This window comes from Zosterops lateralis (genome assembly GCF_965231275.1).
Source record: "Zosterops lateralis genome assembly, chromosome: 2".
In the NCBI taxonomy this organism is placed as follows: domain Eukaryota; kingdom Metazoa; phylum Chordata; class Aves; order Passeriformes; family Zosteropidae; genus Zosterops; species Zosterops lateralis.
In genome coordinates, this window is record NC_139763.1 from 107348171 (window position 1) to 107355491 (window position 7321).

The window sequence follows — 7321 nt, forward strand, 5'->3', positions numbered from 1 at the left end:
CTGAAATCAACCAATATTGGAGAAGGAAATCGTGCCACTGGTGCAAACTGTCTTTGTGTGAGAAGCTAACTCATAGTCCCTAAAATACCCAGACAAAATGTAAGGGTTTTATTTTTAAGGTTTGTTTTACCCCACCACCTTCAACCATTGGGTGGGGAACACCCTCCTTACTGCTTGTGACTTGTTTCCATGAGCCAAGAGCAGGTCTAAATGGAAGTTACCTTGGTGACACTTCAACCTGAGAATCTCAGTGCTGAGCTGGTGCAGAATTTTGGGCCTGGGGGGGGAGGAGGAGAAACTGCAACATAAATACAGCTTCATGGGCTGTTCTTTATTTGTCTGACTGCAGCATGAAGCCGACTTTGTTAGATACAGTGACACTGTGAACATGGGAAGTCCTGTAGCACAGACAGTAGCTCTGTTAACCAGAGTCAGCCCCTGCCCTCGGCCATCACCTACAGCACAGCTGAGCTACCATTGCTGAGCGGTTTTGGGTTGCTATTTCTGATTTTAAGCAGGGTCAGTGCAAATAATTCAACAAGTACCTGTGACTGTTTGGTGTGTTTAAGAGCTGTTTTGGGTTTTTTTTTTTCAGATACTGTCTTGCACTGCACCCTACAGCAAACCTCCTTATTGTGTGCAGCTATCCTGGGGGTGTGGGTAGTGCTAAGTGCACTGAGAACTGTAACAATAACTGTGTGAGAGTGGCCTGGAGGTTTGGAATTAACCAGGCAATGATGGGACACGATTCTGTTAATTCACTGTGTCGATTAGAATAGAAGGCGACTTGGACCAACCAACTGAAACGACTTCAGAGAGTGTTTCTCCACCTTGGGAGAATGTGTGATCATTTGAGATCTGGGACTTGAGTTCTAGGAGGGATTGTCCATTGGGAAAGGCCAGACCATTTAGAAAGTGAAGTGCTGATGAGTCCAGGAATGATAAAATCACCCTTGCACTTTTTTTTGGGCGTGTGTGAACTCCTAGAAGTCATCTATGTTGGTATAAATGAGATCATTTGGCCTAATTAGTTCCAAGCTTAATTAGCAGTAATTATCCCAACATGGGAGTAATACTCGAGTAGGAAGTACTGAGTCCTCGATTAGATAGATCTCTAATTGGTGTTACAATATTGTAATTAAAGCATGCTTGTACGCCTCTGCCTCTGCAAGTGATTTGTTTTATGTCTGATTAAGCAGGGAGTCCGGCAGCCTCAAGGAGGCCAGGACATCACCACTGATTGAAACAGTGTATTATTCTTTGTTATAGGAAAGAAATGATGAATCACATGTACTAGGAAACACTGTGGGCCAAATTAGTCCTTTGAGTAATTGCTACTGGAGTTAGGGAAATTACAACAGGGGTAAATTTGGCCTCAAGTGTATCAGCTCTATCTGTGTATCACACAGTTAAACAAATACTCATTTGAATGTGCAGTCTGGCAATTACACCATCAGACAAATGCGAGCGAGTTAATCTGCATTTGCGATCACTGGATTGCAGGGGTGAGTTTGGCTGCTGAGTGATGGTTATTAGGTTGCACATTCCGCTCAGATTTTGCGGGAGGTGATGCTGTGCGCCCCAGGATGCAGCTGGGATAGTTTCAGGTGGCCACTGCTGGCTGCAGTGTCCTCTCCTTGCCGAGGTGAGACCTGGAAGGTACCGCCAGGGCCACCAGGAGCACCCGGCAGCTGGAGGGGATGGACAGATAAAGAGTCCTCTTCCAGCAGTGTTACCCTCAGTCCAGCTGGCCTGATCCTCCCTGGCAGAAGACCCTTCACAATATCAGGTAAACATGTTTTTTGAAGAAGGTTAAAATGAAGAGAGTGAAATGGGAACTTTCTGAAATTAGTCAGCATCAAAACACCAAAAGCTTCCTATGTCTTTTTAAGAAACCACCTCCTTAGGAGTTGGCAAGTGTGCTGCTTTATTACTTATCTGTTCGCTACATGAGTGGGCGACTGTACTTCCTGATTTGGTTCTCCAACATAGAGAGATCATCAGCATAGGTCTGTAGAGGACAGTAACTCCTCGCCTACAGAAAGTAACAAATAGGAATGCATGTATCCTCTGGCTGTCACAAAGGATTTCTAAGCACATTGGAGTCATATCCGAAGCAACACGTCATCTTATTTCCATTTTACAGCTGCAGAAACTGAGGCACAGATCAGTCACTTCTCTTGCTGCAGCTCACGGAGCTGGTGTATATGGCAGCACTAGGAACACAGTGCAGGTCTCATCACCTTCTGCTTCACCCACAAAAACATTTCCAGGAGGGAGAATCCTCCCAGAGAGAAGGAGATGACTTGAGCAAACGAAGTACACAGAATTCTGTTAAAGCAATATTAGGGATAAGAATTTAAACACCCCGTACACGGGAATTCAAAGCAAGGGTTTCCATAGCAGCGTTCCTTGGCCATATTGTATATACACTGTTTTGCATTGTGCTGGTGATGTCAAAGGCATATTCTAATATCTGTGTGTGCAATATGTCTGAATCAGAGTTGCTATGAAACTTAAGGGTGAATTACACCATGGAGGCATATTCTTGTGTGGTGTTGGGAGGAAATAACAAAACTAGGCTTTGCTAGGATTTTCTCCAGAGATAATTTTTCTTAGAAAATTGCTGATTTGCCAGAATTGTTGCTATTTTGAGGAAAAGTTGACTCCAGTTTTGTGTTTCATCTTGGAAAAAAAATGGAGAAAAATTTTAAAGCTGTCAAAATGAAACATTTCAAGAAGGTGAAATGAAACCTTGCATTTAATTCATTTAGTCATAGTTTCTAGGTAGAAATTTTGAAAACTACCTTTTTTGGGGTATTTTTTTTTAACCTGATCAAATATAGAACAGTTATCTGAAATTTCTGAGAATCTTGAAGGAATAAAAAGCTTGTCCTTTCACACTACATAGTTCTGGACTGTCCTGGGAGTGGCAGGTGGCAAGGGAGTGGCTGCATCACCCAGCTCCGTGTGTGGCTGCCCGGTTGTGTGTCGCAATGGGAGCCGTGGGAGAGGTTTCCCACTGAATACCTCTCTGACTACCCGCTAAAGGCACGTAGCAAAAAATGCCTACTCAGAAAACTGCTCCAATCTTTCGCGAGGCTCAACCATCTCTAAAACCCCCAGTATCACCTGGATAGCTTAAGGTTAAGCCTTATGGGACCGCATGGGAGTGTTTTGGGAGGGAGCCATTGTTTGGCACATCGTTAAACCTCGATTGAGCAGATGATGGGATCTCTGGGGGGGAGCTGCCTCCTCTGCCTGCCCCACACTGGGGATGATGCTGCCTGTCCTTCTCACCTCCCCGTGCAAAGGGAGGGCCTCCCGAGTGGCACCACTGCTCTGCCCTGTGCTCATCCCGCTCCGCCCTTCGCTTTCAGCACCTCATCCAGGATCTGAAGCTCTCCTGGGGAGCAGGAGGGATGTTGCACCCTGGGCTGGGAAGGAGTGCTTGCACTCATGGAAAAGCCCTGTGAGTTATTTTGGCATCGCTCTTCCTGCTGGCAGCAATGTTTCCTCGCTGCCAGCATTCCCAAATGTTGGTGTAGCCTGTATGCCAACATCCCTTTTCTCCCTGCCCCCCTTATGTTGCAATTGCTAATTTCTGTGCCTGTGCCTGAAGAGCTGTAGTTTAGACTTGCTTTCCCATGCATTGAAGCCATTCTTGTTTAGGGAAGAGACTGCAAAAGGGGTATGGGAGAGAGGAAAAAAGAAGAGAGCTGGAGTTTTTTCCTATGTGGCAGTGACGAATGCTGGGTATTAGAGAGACAAGCTGACAAACATCTGAATGAGTGGAAGAGACTTCTAACCCAAAGGGAGGAGTTGTGGTTTAGGTTAAAGCCACAAAGGAAGTGAAGGAGGTTACCACTTTCCTGTCTGTGGGCAGGAGGTTCTCCTTGTGCTCGTTTGAAGGCTTAGCTCTAGCTCATTCTTCCCTAGGAACATGCTCATCTGTGTACTTCTTGAAAGGCATTCGAGCTGGCGTCTGATCTTGGGAGTGACAAACATCCCCTTTATACTCAGAAATCAGCAGGAGCTGGGAGCTAAAGATCTGGGAATCACAGTCTAATTTATGGAGCCAGATACTCTAAAGCGTCTTGTTAAGCCTGTGTCTTGTTTGGTGCTAGATCACGTAGTGTTTTTCTCTGTGCTTCTTCCTCTTGCTGATTCCACTTGGATTGTTTTTTGTTGTAAATATCTGAATGCACCTCTGGGGCTTGTTGACTCCCCACAGGCCTCACTTCTCTCATGTTCCTGGATGACTGGCAAATTGTGTAGCCATCCTGCCTGGATCCAGCAGTCTAGCATGCTGATACAGGACAGATTCTGAATGTCATTGGGTTTCCTACCAGCATGGCCTGTGATCAGGATTTTCCTTGATTTTCTGTGCTTGTTTTTCTCTTAACGGTGCAGAGGCTTCAGCTGTGTGCGGTTGCAAAGTTTGTTGTCTCAGCTCTGCAGCTTCACTCTTCATCTGTGAGGAGAGAGTGAGTGGTTAACCCTGGTGTGCTGCAGAAGGCATGCCAGGAGGGAGATGAAAGAATACAGGATTGCTCTTACAAGAGCGTGAGCCTTCTCCTGAGTCAGAGGAGCACGGGCTCGTGAGCTGGCTGTCTTAATCCCAGCTATCAGCTGGTGACTGCACAGTTGGAACCACTGTCAGTGACAGTGACTTTAGTATGTGCTACCACTGCCTTCTGATTACTGCTGTATACGAAAAGAGCATCTGAAAGGTGCTCCCTGAAGAGCTGTTTTGTGGTCTCTAACCTTCCATTAACAGCTCACCTTAGACCCTAACCCCGGCCTTGGGATGCAGCAGAGTTATTTCATTTACCAGGTGTGAAAATCATATTTTGCCATGTGAGGAAGATTGCTCTCTCAGGTGTATTACAGCAACTGGGGTTTCTTTTTTGTTGTTTGTTTGGGTTTTTTAATGCTTTGTTAAAACTACAAGATATCATTAAAGATTTATATGTGGCAAATGTGTCCTTTTTTGCAGAGTGTTTCCTTTTAGAGACCTTCATGGTATTGATTTCAAGTAGATTTTCCTCCCCTGTTTTAAAACGTTTCCTCTGCCTATGGATTTTCAGCATTACTCACTGGAGCTGTGTGCAGTACATTCCCCAGACTATCCTATCAAGCCAGAGTCCCTTACTGCTGCTCTTCAGGGACCACTTTTGAAGCTGGAAAGACCATTCATTTGCTGTGTTCACTCAGTCCTGAGCAACTATCCAGCATTACATCCTTATTACTCCAGGATGTGCATTGTCATCTAACGGAGCCATGGGTCTGCTTTCACTGTGTGCCAGTGGATCCCACACCTAATCTGGCAAGAGCCATGAGCTGACCCTTCCTTGGACTGAGCAGTGTTTTTTTTGGTGTTTTAGATGTAAAGGGAAAACAAGTCTTATGATGGGGAGATGAAGAAGCTGGAGTGGTAAGCAGCTGATATGGTAAGGTCATTTGGTTTTGGTGTCAGCGTTTCATTTCTCAAACACATCCTTGTGGCAACTAGAGTGAGGAACAGGAATTTCTTTTTGGAGAGGGCAGAGGACTCAGCAGAGAGGCTGAGAGTGCTGGAACAGCACAGATCCAAGAGGAGCAAGGGATCACTGCCCTTTCAAGGAGTGGGCTGGTGTCCACCAGCCATTTCTGTGCCCCAGGATGGGGCCCTGGGGCCCATGTTCTGCTGGTGGCTGAAACATCTCAGTGACAGCCAGCTGATGGTGTGGGTTCAGCCATCTTTTGGTGGATCGTATCTGTAAGATGTTGAAGACTTGGATTCAGACCTTAAAGCATCTGGCTTATGGAATTTGGCTTTGTTTACTGTAGTGTTATAGCCTTAGGGCCACAGAAAGTGCAGCTTTATTGAAATCATTGGAGTTGTGCTTGCTTATGGCAGCAGGGAGCTGGGGACGCGTTTTTTTGGAACACGTTGCCAGGAACATAAACCCTTTTCTTTGGGAGATGCTTTGTAAGGATGACTCAAGTAAATGCCTGGGAAACATTGTTCTAATGGAAACAAGACGTTGGAGTGATCAGGTCTCTGAACAACTCCTATTTCTTCCTCACATCTGTGACTTTCAGAAGCCACCATCCTAAGGCTCAGTCCTTCTTCCTCATTATCATCTTGATTTTGAATATCATGTACACCACCAAGAGCAGGAACACCCAGGGGACACTTCAGTCCCTGCACATGGGGGAAATAAGGACTTGGAAGAGGAAGCCAGCTGACTTGCATGGGATTCAGGCAGGCTGAAGTTGTGTCACTGGACAGAGTAGCAGCAATCTGTTATCGGATTCTAAAATGGAAAGTATCTGTACTTCAGTATTTAAATATTTACCAGAGATTCCTGCTACACCCTTTGTTGCTGGATGCTCATATTAAAGCAATTACCAAAAATACAAGTGATTTCTGAGGACACTGCACACAGTATTACCTGCACTTCTTGCATGCTGGATGGACTGCTGGCATTAGTTTTGTCTTGGTTTGACAGAGGGGGCAGGCAAAAGGTGCAGGTTGTGTGTAGGAGCAGCCCATGTTGTAAGCAAGTGAAGGCACAGGGAGTGTTTCACCAGAGCTCCATTACCAAGGCCAGTCCCTTGTGTAGCACCAGCTCACATGTTAAATGGATGCTCTGAAATAAAAGGATATAGATGGAAAGAAGCATGCTGTCCTAGGTGTCTCTCAGGAGCTGCAAGGCAGGTATTGTCAGCAGATGTATTCCTGCTGGGGAATAGCCTGGTATGATTTAAAATAAGCTGGCAGATTTTGGGCTCAGATGGACTTAGGAACATTCACGCAGTCTGTTCTTGCAGTTCAGCTGTGAGAGGCCAGCACCATTAGCGGAGAGGGACAAGCAAAATGTTTGGGCAGAAGTATGTCCAGTCATGTCATCTGTTGCTCAAGTGGTCCACAGCTTGCACCATAAAAGTGCATAAGTAAAAATGGAAAAGAACAAGAGTGAAGCATTTATATAGCTAAGCCAAAACTCTTGAGTTCCCTCTAATAATGATGAGTCCTGGTTTTGTTGGTGCTGTCCTCTATCATCTAAGACCTTGCAGATCTGAAAGCTGATGATTACTGCAGAAGAAAGTCAGCACCATACTGATGATAAACCAATGTGTAATCTAAAGAGCAAGGGCGGAAATCTGCTTGTTTTCTTTGGAGGCATCTCTCTGTTTTATGCAATTTTGGTACAACACCTGTAAATCAGTGGCTGGTACTTTTGAAATGTATTTCTTTCATCAAAAGCTATTTGAAACAACAGGTTTCACCTATCCATTCAGTCTTAGCTCCCTTGACATTTTTAAATGACAG